Source organism: Sminthopsis crassicaudata, chromosome 1 (genome assembly GCF_048593235.1).
Source record: "Sminthopsis crassicaudata isolate SCR6 chromosome 1, ASM4859323v1, whole genome shotgun sequence".
In the NCBI taxonomy this organism is placed as follows: domain Eukaryota; kingdom Metazoa; phylum Chordata; class Mammalia; order Dasyuromorphia; family Dasyuridae; genus Sminthopsis; species Sminthopsis crassicaudata.
The window spans coordinates 415,804,054-415,819,669 of NC_133617.1; the positions used below are offsets into that span (position 1 = coordinate 415,804,054).

At 34.6% G+C, this 15,616-nt stretch overlaps 1 long non-coding RNA gene across 1 annotated transcript; it reads left to right on the forward strand.

The window, feature by feature from the left end:
- The first annotated feature begins 344 nt into the window (after positions 1-344).
- LOC141554844 (uncharacterized) lies at positions 345-14,742 on the forward strand. The gene is made up of 3 exons (XR_012485980.1): positions 345-376; positions 12,220-12,351; positions 14,617-14,742. It is a non-coding gene; the product is annotated as an uncharacterized LOC141554844 (long non-coding RNA).
- The last annotated feature ends 874 nt before the right edge of the window (positions 14,743-15,616 follow it).

Consider the following 15,616-nt stretch of genomic DNA (forward strand, 5'->3'; position numbering starts at 1 on the left):
TAATTAATAAAGCCAATAGACTGGCCCCTGTCGAGACCCTTAAATAAATATATATATTCTGAAGACTGGCAGGAATGTTAGTAAACTTGCTACCACAAAAGGGGAGTGGAGAGTATGAGAAACTTTTCTGGGACTCTTTTCTGTTAGCTTATTATGTGATGATATAAAGCCTTTTTTAATTAGCAGCTGAGCTAGAACTGTGTGTATACCAAATCCTTTTTTTTTTTCCTCCTTTGTTGGCCAGAGATAAAAGTTTAGCTTTTAAAGCCCTGTACAGCCTGACTATAATCTTACTCAGTCTCATTGGACATTACTCTGACCCTCTGTAGGATGTCCTTCTTCCCACATAGCTGCCCAAGAAGTCATGGTCTCCCAGGTAAGAATCTCTTCCCTGTGCTTTAATGGATCCACTCCCTATTTGTGTCTTCTTTTCTTTTACAAAAGAATTAGAAAAGATCTCAAATGGTCAGTCCTTCAATCTCCCATTACACCACATACATAATACATTCCATACATGTTATATGAGGAAGGTGGGTGATGAAATGAACAGAATTCTGGACTTGGAATCAGGAAGGCCTGAATTAAAATGTGACCACAGGGACTTGTTAAGTGTTAAGTTGAATCACTTAATTTCTGTCTGCCATAGTTTCCTGTTAAAATGGGGATAATAATAACCCTTGCCTCATAGAGTTGTTGGGTTGCTCAAATGAAATAATACATGCAAAAAACTTACAAACTTTAAAATAGTGCATAAGTTCTAGCTATTATTTATATATTGTATATTTTATAATATTTGTATATTTAACACTTGGTAAAATAATATTTCAAATTATACCATCACCGGAAGTATACAGGTTTTTACCAATTTTACACAATCTACCTGATGTCTCTAGCTTTTTGGGCCTGGTCTGTTTTGTGATTTCTCTCTTCTGCAAGATTACATAAAATACATGGAATACATGGAAACATATATAGATAAATACATGGAGTATGCAAATACATAGGTATATGTATGTATATTTGTGTGTGTATAAAGACGTTGGTAACCATCAAGCAGAATCTAAATGTGAATTATTAGTAGTAGATAAATACTTCCTTTACTCACACTTTTCAGGAATGTTTTTGATCATCCTTATTAAGTTCAGTCCAAGTCAGTTACAGTTTTGTATGGAACTGGATGAAATTTTTTTGTTTTTCTACTGTGACATGAAAGAATTTCTTTCTTCCATGTGTCCAGAGGTAGGCTGAATAAGTGGCCCAACTTTCAGAGAGAGGTCTTGTTAACTTCTCTACCTTTAACACACGTGGTCAGAAACATCAAAGTTTGCTGAATTGAGCTTTTTCGGTAGTTTGAAATTTTCAACTGTTTTTGTGATTGGAAAAACTGAGAAAAATTTAACCAAAAGATTATTGTTTAATTTTTGAATTTCAACTTACATTCTGAGACATTCAATCTGACTCTTTCCTATTTATTTATAATTAAGCTATCCCAAAATTATTTCAAAAGAATTGCTTAAATTCTAAGACTTCAAATTCCTTTTATACAAAACCATTACAGATCTGTTTTCTTAAGGGTCAGGTCACTTTAAGCAAATACTTACTTGAAGCTTGGAAAAGTTTTCTATTTAAGTAAATATTTTTAAGGGCATGTCAACTTAAAAAATAAACTTGTGATTTCATGGATTTAGAGAATTCCTATATGTAGAAACTCCTATTACTAATGCAGGGCATGATCTTCTGTGCAACTTATAGTCTGACAGAGTGGTTTAAAATATTGACTTGCCCAAGGCCACACAGCTACCATGTCAGAAGCTGGATTTAAACCCAATTCTTTTTGACTCTGAGATCATTTCATTACCCATTCTGCTATACTGCTTCTGAAATATACTTTGTCATATTAATTTTTTTACATTTATACTATATTTGTCTCCTTAATATATTTTACTGGTGATTTTACATTTATACTATATGTTTTTGTTTCCTTTGTATGCATTTGTATTGCTTAATTTTACATTTATACTGTATGTGTTTGTCTCTCTATATGTACTTTATTGATTAGCTTTACCTTTAAATTGTATGTTTCTAAGTCTCTAAGTACTCCATAGCACTAACTTCAGCTACCTTTATGGCCATTGGAGCAAACTGTTCTTATGCATCCATTCTGCCAGGGAAAGTTTCCACATGCTTGGAGTAGACATCTTCCCAACTCACAGATAGGTTTGAGGTCTGTTGGTGACCCTCAGCCTGGTTGAGGAGTCCAGATGGCATATTGGGGTATGGCTGTGCATGATACAGCTTCTTGGAGCCATAGATGAGAGTTGGGTTTTCAACAAGTGGACACCAAAGATGGATGAAAAGTTCAGAAAAAAGCTCAGCAAGCACTCACACCAGAGGTGCTAGTTCTTCCTAAACACCCCCTACACTCCCAAACTATTTGTAAGTATTGAAAGATCACCATAGGAGAAGCAGAAGGGTGAAAGGAAATATACAGCACATCTCAAAAACCTTAAGTATAGTTATAAGCTAATAAAACTTTTAAAGTAATGCCTATTTTTCCAGCAGCAAAAGATACAAAGGGAAATTCCATTTAAAATAACTGTCAATAGTATAAAATATTTGGGAGTCTACCTGCCAAGGCAAAGTCAAGAACTATATAAACACAATTACAAAACACTTTCCACACTAATAAAGTCAGATTTAATCTCTTGGGAAAATATCAAGTGCTCATGGATAGGTTGAACTAATATAATAAAAATGACAATACTACCTAAATTAATTTACTTATTCAGTGCCATACCAATCAAACTCACAAGAAATTACTCTGCAGAGCTAGAAAAAATAATAACAAAATTCATCTGGAAGAACAAAAGGTCAAGAATTTCAAAGTAATTAATGAAACAAAATGGAAATGAAGGTGGTCTAGCTGTTCTAGACTTAAACTTAGACTTATAAAGCAGCAGTTGTCAAAACCATTTGGAACTGGCTAAGAAATAGAATAGTTAATCAGTGGAATAGGTTAGGTTCAAAGGACAAAATAGTCAATGACTATAGTAATCTAGTAGATTTTGGGATAAGAATAAGAATAAGATACTTGGCAAAAACTGCTGAGAAAATTGGAAACTAGTATGGCAAAAGCTAGGCATTGACCCACCCCTAACACCATGTACCAAGATAAGATGAAATGGGTTCATGATTTAGACATAAAGAGTGATATTATAAGCAAATTAGAAGAACAAGGGATAGTTTAATTTTCATATCTGTGGAGAAGGAAGGAATTTGTGGCTAAAGAAGAACTTAAGTACATTCTTGAAAGCAAAATGGATTGTACAAACAAAATCAATGTAGAAAAAATTAGAAGGGAAGCAATAAAATGGGAAAACATTTTTACATTCAAGGATTCTGATAACTAAAATACATAGAGAATTGACTCAAATTTATAAGAATTCAAGTCATTCTTCAATTGATAAATGGTCAAAGGATATGAACAGACAATTTTCAGATGAAGAAATTAAAACCATTTCTAGTCATATGAAAAGGTGCTCTAAATCATTATTAATAAGAGAAATGCAAATTAAGACAACTCTGAGGTATCACTACACACCTTTTAGACTGGCTAAATTGACTGGAGAAGATAATGACAAATGTCGTAAGAGATGTGGGAAAATAGGACACTAATTCATTGTTGGTGAAGTTGTGAACAGATTCAGCCATTCTGGAGAGCAATTTGGAATTACGCCTACGAGGCTATCAAGCTGTGCATACCCTTTGCCCCAGTAGTGTTTCTACTGGGTTTATATCCCAAAGAGATCTTAAAGGAGGAAAAGTGCATATGCAAAAATGTTTGTGGCAGCCTTCTTTATAGTTGCTAGAAACTGGAAACTGAGTGGATGCTCATCAATTGGAGAATGGCTGAATAAGCTGTGATATATGAATATTATGGAATATTATTGCTCTGTAAGAAATGACCAGCAGGATGATTTCAGAAAGGCCTGGAGAGACTTATATGAACCGATACTGAGTGAAATGAGCAGAACCAGATCATTATACCTGGCAACAACAAGATTATACTATGATCATTTATGATGGATGTGGCTCTTGACAGTAAGGTGATTTAGATCAGTTCCAATGGTTTTGTGATGGAGAAAGCCATCTACACCCAGAGAGAAAATTGTGGGGACTGAGTGTGGATCGTAACATAATATTTTCACTCCTTTTTTTTGTTGTTGTTGTTGTTTGCTTGTATTTTGTTTTCTTTCTCATTTTTTTTTCCTTTTGGATCTGCTTTTTTTTGTGTGGCATGATATTTGTGGAAATATGTATAGAGGAATTGCACGTTTAACATATATTAGATCACCTGACAACTTGAGGGGGAAGGGAGGGAAAAAATTAGAACACAGGGTTTTGTAGGGGTAAATATAAAAAATCATCCATGTACATATTTTGAAAATAAAAAGCTATAATTAAAAAAAATTCTATGAGCACCAGTAAAATAATGACGATGTCCATCTCTTTCCTTATTCTTGTTACATAAATGACCCACTCCTTTTCCAATGATACATTTATTCAATGATACCCTGAACATGCTCTTTGCATAAAATTTTTGACAGTCTATTACTTTTTAAAAAAGTATTTTGATAATAGTGATTAAAGCTAAAATTACATAAAGACTTTTGGGATACCCTGTATACAGCTAGGAACTGGGCCAAAGAAAGCTGTTTCTGGAGACCCAACTGCATGGTGATAAAAGAGTAAAAGGGGAGGGAGTCTAGGAAGGATTAAGATCTGAGCCCTAGGCCTCATCCAATCTCTCATTCTAGGGTCTGCATGCTCCCTTTTGTGCCCTCTCTGGGCCTTCAGTTTTCTGATGAAGGAGTTGGATTAGATGTCTTCTAAAGTTCTTTCTAGCTCTAAATGCCATGTTCTTAAACTCCTTTATTTAGAGTTGAAACAAGGACACTTGCCTGTGGTCACAGAATTTTCTACATTGCAATGCTTTCTTAATGTCCTTGATCATTGAATAGCAAGATGAGGCATGTTTCTTTCTGAACTGATTTGTCCTTTAAGTTGGCTTGATATCCTAGATTTAGAAATGTTGTGTATTCAATCCTAATTACTTTTTCCCCTTCTGCAGCTGCCACCATAAGTAGATACCCTCATCTGACATTTAATCCTTTTTTCCTTCTACTCTTTACTCATCAGACAACAAAAGTTGATTTTTTGTGAACTGCCAACTTTTCCCCACTTCTACCCTCCTTCCCTCTCTCCCTCCCTCCCTTCTTCCCTTCTTCCTTTCTTCCCTCCCTCTTTTCTTCCCTCTCTCCCTCCCTTCCTTCCTCCCTCCCTTCCTCACTTCCTTCCTTCCTCTTTTCTTTCTTCCTTCCTCCTTTCTTTTTCACTTGTCAACTAGTCAATTACAATGCATAAAAAAAGTTCAGTTTTTTTTTTTAACAAGAGAAAAGAGATATACAAGTTTAAAAATAACCAAAGTAAGAAGTTAAAAAGTATTCATATTGCCTCTCCCCATCTTAAATGAGGAATATTTACCTTTTTTGTTCTTTTCTTTTTTATTATAGCTTTTTATTTACAAAAATATGCATGGGTAATTTTTTCAACACTGATCCTTGCAAAACCTTCTGTTTGAAAATTCCCCCCCCACTTTCTCCCCTAGATAGCAGGTAGTCCAATACATGTTAAATATGTTAAAATATGTTGAAATCCAATATATGTATACATATTTATAAAGTTATATTGCTGCATAAGAAAAATCAGAGTTAGAAAGAAAAAAAATGTAAGAAGGAAAACAAAAATGTAAGCAAAGAATAACAGAAAAACTGAGAACGCTATAGTGTAGTCCACACTCAGTTCCCACTATCTTCTCTCTGAGGGTAGATAGCTCTCTAATTACTGAACAAATGGAACTGGTTCAAATCAAGTCATTATTGAAGAGAGCCATGTCCATCAGAATTGATCATCATCTTATTGTTGCTGTGTACAATGACCTCCTGGTTCTGCTCATTTCACTTAGCATCAGTTCATGTGGAATATTTACTTTTTAAAAAGCTATTCTGTCTAGCTATGACTTCCTAGTTCTATCTTGACCCATTGTGATTCTTCCTGGGCTGGTATAAATATTCTCCCTCTTTTATAGGGGTATACTGATAAATGTTTAGCTACTAGATCTCCCCATGCTACACTTTTAAATTTAATCTGCATTCTTGACATTTTTTCTATCATTATTAAGTCCACATAATCAACAAGAACAAAAAATTAAGCCCTGATTTGTAAATTTGTCAATTTCCAAGATATAAATGCTCAAACTAAAAATCTAACAACAGTTTCAAAAACTTCTCTGAGCTGGCTCCTGCACACCACTACTCATATACTTCTTGTCTGGAAAAGTGTCTCACTTCCATCAAAGCTCAGTTTAGGTACCACCATTTTTGAAGCCTTCCCTTGTCCTCAAAGTTTGTGTTTTCTCCATCCTGAAATTATCAAGCAAACAAGCATTTATTAAATACTGACCGTGTTCTTCTCTCCCCTTTTCTTTTGTTATGATTTGGCAAACATTCAAGGAAGAACAAAAAAAAAAAAAAAAAGAATTTGTATTATATTGTGAATCTCTTATTATGTGCATATTCTTTTCAAAGTGCAGCAATATTAAATTTAAAACAATGATTCTAATACTGCTCTGCTTGTCAGAGTCCCCCTCTGTTCCTTATACTGCTCTTTGCTTTGTTTTTTTTTTCTTTTTAAAAAATTATGAACTTCACAAACATCAACAAATATCATCATTTGATATGCAAAGAATTAAAAAAAGAGAATCATAGGTCATAAATTTTAGAGCTAAAAGAGACCTTGACAAATTGTATATGAAACCATAAATCTCTCAGTTTTTAAATGTATAATATATTTAACACAGTAATTCCAAAATACCTACTATGTTCTTGAAGTTGGTCTATGAAGAAAAAAATTGAAAGTTTCTGCCCTTAAGAAGCCTACATTTTACCATGTATTTGCTAAATATGTACATGCTGTAGCCTCCTGGGGAGAATATAACTTTCTTGAGGACAGGGACTATCAGGTAGATGTGTAATTATTGGTTCAGTGCCTAGAACAAGAGTCTTTAATAAATGTTTGTTATTAATACTCTGTTATGTTTGCCCAATGGATTATATCCATCCTTCTCATATCTTATTTGCTCTTATAACTTATTAGGAAATATCTATCCATTCCATCGAATCAATTATCCTGGCCTGGTTAACTGCTCACACAATAGGATTGTTCTATGTCTCCATCTTCAAAAACTAGTCTTAGTTAGTCTAAGTGCAGGCATCTGAGGTTCCAAGATTGAAGAATTTGTCTTTGTCTTTGTCCTGGTTCCATTTTCTTTTCTGTCAATGTCTGTTTCTTGGTACACGATTGCTGCTGCTGCTGTTGAAACTAATTTGAAATTTTATTTATTTTTATGAGCAGTTATCTGTTCCTTCTTAATCCCTCCCTCTCCTCCTCGGCCTCCTGCCCAAACTAGATTGGGGAGAGCCAAGGAATCTGGACCTAGCTGCCCTTTCCTCTTACTCTTATGAGTTCTCCAGACAGTACTTTAGGCTACTCCTAAAGTATGTTTAGCTTTTATGAGAAGTCTAATTTAAAGAGTGGGACTTTAAGTGAGAGATGATTATGCCTTATTCTAGAGGAAGGGAGATTCATTGGAATGTAAAAGGGCTGCCCTACAAGTATCCAAAGTTCAGTTCTCTTCTGAGGAGAACAGATGAGCTATTTAAATATTTTCTGCCTTTTCCTATCTTTCTGTGGGCTCCTATGAATTCCTTGTGTTTTGTGTTTTCAATTGTGTGAACTGTTTTAACTTTTGGAATTGTTTTATCTTTGAGAGTAGGAATTGTTTTATCTTTTGGACTTGTATCCCCTGCACCTGGCATAGTGCTTGACCTACCACAGATATTTAAAATTTGTTGGTTGGTTTGTTGTTGAGTGATTGATTGAAATAAATTATTGTGATTTCTTACTTATATGCATGTTACATTGAATACTTTTATGGGAGCTGGGCTCCTGTTACACATATCTTGGGGAAATTTAGGTGTGACCTAAACATTAGTTACAATAGTAGACTTAGAATCCTCCAGGTGGGTTATGAACGAACATAAAAAAAATCATTTTGGAGTCAATTCCTCAGATTTTATCTAATTTATGTGAGTTTAGAATATTGAGAGAACCTGGATTACATAGACATCACCAAGCAATTAAGCTTTAATAGTTGGTCAACCAGTCAATTATAGTGCAACTGTCATAATTTGCTCTCTTCTTCTGCCTGTGATGTCATTCCTTCACACCCAAAGAAAAACTTCATTTTTATGCATCCTTGCTTCCAAGTCTGGAGTCATTCTGGACACTTGAGATTCTAGAAAACTGGTCTTGAGAGAGACAGTTTTTATTGTACTCAGAAGAAAAGCTGATTTTCCCCCTCTTACTCCTTATTGCCTTTTGTTGTTGGGCACCTCAATTGTAGAAGCAGATCATTTTTTCAAAGTTTGGAAGAACAAATTACTTAAAAATGCATGAATGTTAAACCTTAAGCAGATCAATAAGTTCAATGCACCATAAATATTGTAACACATGACAAAAATACAAAGGAAGTAGGAATTACAATCAGAGAAGAGGACTGACTGTCCATGTGAAAGTAAAAAGGATCTGTTGATAGTCTCAATGTCCATTAGTATATTTTCATTTGGACAGCAGGCTAATATGTCAGGTAGGAAAGATTTGGCTTGTTACTTCTATGCATGATAAGGTTTATGGCCTTTGCCAGGAGACTTTCTTCATTTAAAATCTGCTGGAGTTTTGATTTATACACAAAAAGATTTGGAGTTAGAGAACCTGGATTCAAATTCTGCCACTACTGTTTCTTGGGCCAGTCTTATACCTCATCTATAAAAATAGAGATGGAGAGGTCATGCTTTGTGGTACAATTGAAGGGATATAGGATTAGAAGTTAAGGACCTGGGTGGGTTCAAATCTCACTTCTAACACAACAATTATGACCTTGGGCAAGTCATTTTACCCCACTAAGCCTCAGTTTTACATCTGTAAAATGAAGGGATTGGATTAGATGACTTCTGAGATTCCTTTCAATTCTAGATTTATAGATTTATTCTATCCCTTCAAAGAAGCCTTGTACCTTTTAATCCTAGGATCCTATGTTTAACTGTCTTTCAACTAGTATTTATTTATTAACTGCTTATTATATGTCAGGCACTTTGCTAAGTACTGAACATAGGAATGCTAAATAATAAATTGGTCCCTGCCCTCAAGGAGTTCACAGTCTAATGGGTAAATGGCATGCAAACAACTATGTTCAGACAAGAAATATACAAGATAAAATGGGAATAATCTCAAGGGAAGACACTAAAATTAAGGAGGACTGGGAAAACTGAGACTAAATGTTTTAAATTCAACCAGTTCCCTTTTTATTTTCTTTCCCCACCAAGCATCAATAAGAAGCAAAAAAAAAAAAAAAAAAAAAAAAAAAGCATCATTTGGATCTTGTGCAAGAAGAAACTGAGGGGAAAAGAACACATGAAATTTACCTCATCTTAATTGGGTACCAGAGAAGATTCTCTTGGAAGATGACCATGATGGAATGCTCCTGATCACTTAGACTATTTTCTATGAAGTCAGAGATTGGCAGGAGTATAGTATAAGGGAGAAACCTCTGGGTGCTGGGGCAGTACTCTACCTAGAAAAGGCTTTCTGCAGAATACCCCACAGCTACAAACAGGCTTCACTTGGACACTGACATATTGTCCAGGGGAATTACAATGGGAGCTCCCATTGTACTACTTCTGCTACTCCATGGGGAGTAGTAGAAAGTTTCCATGTTCTAAAGAACTGCAGACTGAAGAGAACTACATGAAACATTGGGGAAAATTAGTGGAAAACTGTAAAGGTCAATGAGGATCACTGTCATATGCTGGGAGCTATAAAGGTAGTTTTAAGGTCTATATTGCAGAGAACTTCTTTTTTTTATTTAGAATTTTTTTTTCACAGTATATATGCATGAGTAATTTTTTTTTATAATATTATCCCTTGTATTCATTTTTCCAAATTATCCCCTCCCTCCCTCCATTCCCTCCCCCCGATGACAGGCAATCCCATACATTTTACATGTGTTACAATAAAACCTAGATACAATATATGTGTGTAGATACCATTTTCTTGTTGCACATTAAGTATTAGATTCCGAAGGTATAAGTAACCTGGGTAGATAGACAGTAGTGCTAACAATTTACATTCACTTCCCAGTGTTCCTTCTCTGGGTGTATTTATTTCTGTCCATCATTGATCAACTGGAAGTGGGTTGGATCTTCTCTATGTTGAAGATATCCACTTCCATCAGAATACATCTTCATACAGCATTGAAGTGTACAGCAATCTTCTGGTTCTATTCATTTCACTCAGCATCAGTTGATGTAAGTCTGCAGAGAACTTCTGAAAGAGACATGTGAAGAGAAATTACATTAGAGGCAATCTGTGATAGAAATTCTGCCCAGAGCCAGACTATAACTGACTGAGGCTATACAAGTATCTGGAATAGTTTTTTTTTTTTTTAATGTATTTATTTATTTAAAACTTAAATACAACATAGAAAAAAAAAAGAAAAAAAAATTGTCATATGCATAACAAAACATGAGAGGATTCAAAATATGAAACAATAAATTTCCATTTGAAGAAAACATATAATAAATACTATACATTGTATTCAGAACTTTCTATCTTTTCTTTATTTCCTTATAGGCTTTCTTTTGTTCCCCATGTGTACTTTTTACTTTATTCTTTTTTTTCCTTTTCATTCTTCTACCACCCCTAAGCAGAATATAATTAAACATATATGCATGTATAGGTAGTCATACAAATATACACATGTGCATATATGCATACATACATATAGAGATATATAGATATCTGTAATCACATACATATATCTCAAAATAGTATAACAATGAAGTTGGAAGATCTTTTTACATGTAAATGGAGAATTTAAAATATTAGTAAGTAGAAACACATCATATTCAGCTCTACTCCAATTTTTCTTTTGAACTAGCCACTTACTAATAATGATCTTAGACACATAGTTTACATTTTCAAATATAAAGCATAAGCAGTTTGTCCTTATTGAGAACCTTGAAATTAATCTTTGATGTTTACCTGATATTTCTTTTGGATCTTGTATGTCAAATTTTCTATTAAGTTTAGGTCTTTTTGTAACAAAATTCTGAAAGCCTGACAATTAATTAATTGATTGTCTTTTTTTCCCCCCCATTCAGGATTATACTTAATTTTTCCTGTAGGATTTCCTCATAGGATCTTCTTCAGGTGGTGATCAGTGTTTTTTTCTATTTCTACTTTTTCCTCTTGTTGAAACACTAGGGGACAATTTTCTTTATTTGTTATATTACTATATTAACATTCTTTTTTTTTTCTCGATCTGTTTTCTAGATATGTTGTTTTTCTCATAAGATGTTATATTCTTTTATTTTTTTCACTCTTTATATTTTGTTTTATTATTTATTAATCTTTCATAACTTTTCTGGCTTCCCCTCACCAATTCTATTTTTGAAGGAGTCATTTTCTTCCTTAAAATTCTGTATCCTCTTTTAAGACTAGTTGGTTGACTTTTTTCACATAATCTTGTTTTTCTTGGATTCTTTTTTTTTTCCCCTCAATCTCTCAAATTGGATTTTGAAAGTTTTTTTTTTTTTTTTTTAAGTTTTATGAATTGTTTTTGGGCACATGACCATTTGATGTTTAATTTTTAGGGTGGGACAAGCTTTTTAAAAATTTCAGTATTCTCCTCTGAAAATGAGCCTGGATTTTCCCTATTCCCGTAGTAACTTTCCATGCTGGGTTCTTTCTCCTTTGTGCATTTTGTAGCATATTGATGGTATGATCACTTCAAGTCCTGGAGTGGGGATGGGTAGGGATGGGAGTGTGGTGCCTCTGGTCTTGAGTCCTCCTTTAGTTTTCCCCTTTGTCCTGGAACCCAAAGCTAAGAACTCCACCCTCCTGCTGCAGGCAGCATCCCTGCCCCACTGCTTTTGCCTGCTAGGTTTCCTTCTCTCCCAGGGCCTTCTGGGCAGCTCATCTGAGCCTAGTTGATAAACTTAACCTTATCAACAGAGGTTTTCTCCATTCTCCCTGACTCAGATGCCTGACTATCCAGACTGTCTGGGAAGTGAAAATCCTGTGACCTGGGCAGAAACTCTCTCTCAGTTCAATAAGCCCAGGGCTTACAGCTTGCTATTTCTGCAGAACTAGCCTGGAGATATTTGCCCTGAGGTATGATTTTGTCTTTTTTTTTTGTGGGGAAAATTTGGAGAGCTTGGAATTTTCTGACCTATTGAGCCATCTTCCTGGAATCCTCTCCCTAGGATAAGGTTGCTTGTGGTCTGGATATGGGCCACCAGATAATACCTTCTGATTTAGGTTCTACTGAAATTGTTACCCAATTGAGTTGTGTTTTTTTTTTTTTTGGGGGGGGGAATTCATATATTTTGTTGGTATCTGTTGTTCTTATATTTCTCAACACATCTCTCTCCTTTCCTCTTCCTTCCATAACAAAAAATAAAACAGAGGGAAAAAAATAGGTCAGCAAAAAAATTAAAATATTTTAAAATGGATCTTATATTCCCTTACCTCTATAAAGCAGAGATATCTACTCTTATCTCTTCTTTGATATTATGATTGCACCGTATTCAATTTCATTTGTTTTGTTCCTGTTGTTTTTTATATTTGCATTGTTGTAATCTCTGTATATTGTTTTCTGCATTCTGCTTATTTCTCATTGCATCAGTTCATTTAAGTTTTCCTGTGCTTCTCTGAATTCATCGTGTTCATAGTGCCTTATAACACAGTAATATTCTGTTTTATTTATGTACCACCACTTGTTAATCCAGTCCTCAAATTGATAGGCATCTCCTTGTTTCTAGTTTTTATGCCAGTGACTTTTGCTTTCCCATGTCTCAGCTTATTTTCTGGCCCCTTAGTATAGAAAATCTTTACCAAACTAGATCCCAAAGAGCCTTTCTCTAGGGTTCAGGTTTCCCTACACTATTTTTGTATTTGCCTCCCTTAACTCTTTCTAGCAGGTGTCTGTGGCTTGTGGGCCTAGGATGTTTTATCCTTTCTCCTGCTCCATTTAAAAAAAAAAAAAATTGTTTTGACATAACATTCTCACTCTTTTTGTTGTTTGTTTGTGTTTTGTTTTCTTTCCATTTTCTTTCCCTTTTGATCTGATTTTTCTTGTGCAACAAGAGAATTGTATAAACATGTTTACACATTAGATTTAACATGTATTTTAACATGTATAACACATTTTAGGTTGTTTGGCATCTAGGGAAGAGGAGAGGGGGAAGCAGGGGAAAATCTGAAACATAAGGCTATACAAAGGTCAATGTTGAAAAAGTATCTGTGCATCTGTTTTGAAAATAAAAAGTTTTTTTTTAAAAATAAACAAATAAATAATTTTTTTTTGTTTGTTAAGATTTACCAAAACTAGTTGCTAGTTTTCTGATCAAGTTTGACTCTTTTCCTATTCTTCTTAGCTAGTATTTTGACTTATTTTCTGTACTATCTATAATGCCTACCAGACAATGCCCCTTTGTTTTGGGGATTGTTTCAGCATGGTTAGCCATAAGTAAATCCTTTTGTTCCTTCTGTTTTGAAGTTCCATTCCTGTATGAAGAATATCTCTTGTCCAACTAATTTGAAAAACAGAAATAACTGATGTATCCTGAACTCAACAAGCCTACTGTTTGTACCTTTAACTTAGTCTATGAGCTTCACCAAATTTGCTAGCAATTTCCTTGTGCTGTCCCTTTCATCTTACCAAAGGGTAAAATCAGTGTTAGTTACTGTCAATTAGTGCTACTAATCACACTTAATGGTAGCAATTATATCCTTTTCATTTAGAGAGAGATGGGCTGAATGCCAGAAATAGTTTTGAGGCCCTAATGGTATAAATAAACCTGGATAAATCAACAAGCATTAATTAATCAACTATTGTGTTTCAGGCCCAGTGTTAAATGCTAAGGTTATAAAAACAAAAGCAAAATGTGGCAATAGTGGATAGTCTGTCTATTCTATTATTATCCACAAAATTGTTCACAAAAATGTCCAGAAATATGTCGGGAAAAATATTAGTGTCAAAAAGATAAGCTTTTGCTTCAGGTCAACCTGAAGGCTTAGGATGTTGAAAGCACTGCTCTTATGTAAACTGTATTCTAATGAGGGTTACAACACATATAAAATGTATATGAGTAAATATAGAATATATATAAATGAATACAAGGTCATTTTTGGAGGGAAAAAAACTAGCAAAATCACAGTTTATGAGCCACCGTGATATGCTTGTTTTTTAGTTGTAAAACAGAGGACATACTTAATTCAGAACAAAGAAATTTAATAAAATAGGATAGTTGTCCTTTGTTTTTGAAGAGGACTAACATGATGTTGGGGTAAAATAGTGGATATGAGGGAAGTCTTGACGTGTGTGAACTGGCACCCAAAATTGCACAAAGTTGTGAACCTTGTTTTCTCTTCTAGACACATCAAAGTCCGGTGGCAAGACAAAAATCAAGATGACTGGCAGTGGTTCAGGAGGCAGATGTCTAACCAAGATCCAAGTGTTCCATAGCACCTGCTGCTTCAGCCATTAAACAAGTTGTTTTCACCTGTCCATTATGCCAGGGGAAGTTTTTATATGCTTTGAGGAGACTCACAAATGGGTTTGAAGCCTGTTGGTAATGGAAAATTTCCCTGACATACTTGGGGTATATCCTCCCAATACTGGGAAGAGGGATGTGCCTAGGGATCTTGCACAGGAGCATGTAGGTATATAATATATGTGTCCAGGACATGCACATGGAGGAGAAATTCATACCTCTGCCAGTATGTCATAGTGATGCTTAGTTCAGTTGCCATTTCTGTTGGACTGAAACCTGGGGATTACCTTGTATTGTGTCTTTGCTGCTTCCCATTCTTTTTGCTCTCCTCTGCTTTCTATTGAGTGTGTTCCTTTTCTGATCATTTAATCATTGCTGGGAATTGTTTCCTATTACCAGATTCTGGACTTTATTCTTCAAAGCCACTTTTTTGCTGTCTTAGCTCAAGTCTACACAGATATAGTGACTAGAAAAAAATGTCCTTAATATGGGCAAACTGCTATTTCAGAAATAGAGTCAGAGGCTGTAAACTCCCACTCACTCTCAGCTAACAAAATCCAATAGATTATCCGTTAGGTTAAATTTAAGTCTTTTCTTTTAACTTCTACATCTAGAAATGAAATCATACTTCTTTGTTTCAGATAACTATCTAGTTTAAGGTTAGAAATTCCCCAAATCATCTCTTGATTGGCATGCAAATGAATTTCTATTCAGAACCAAAAGTGCTTAAAAGAAGCAAGATTATTTTTCCTTACTGACTTGCCTTAATTTCTATCTTTATTATGTATAGCTATAAGATGCAAAACTTTCTAGCTTATTCTATTATCTCCAGGAACAAACTTTACTGTTTCTCTGCATAACTTCTACACTGATTTTTGTGC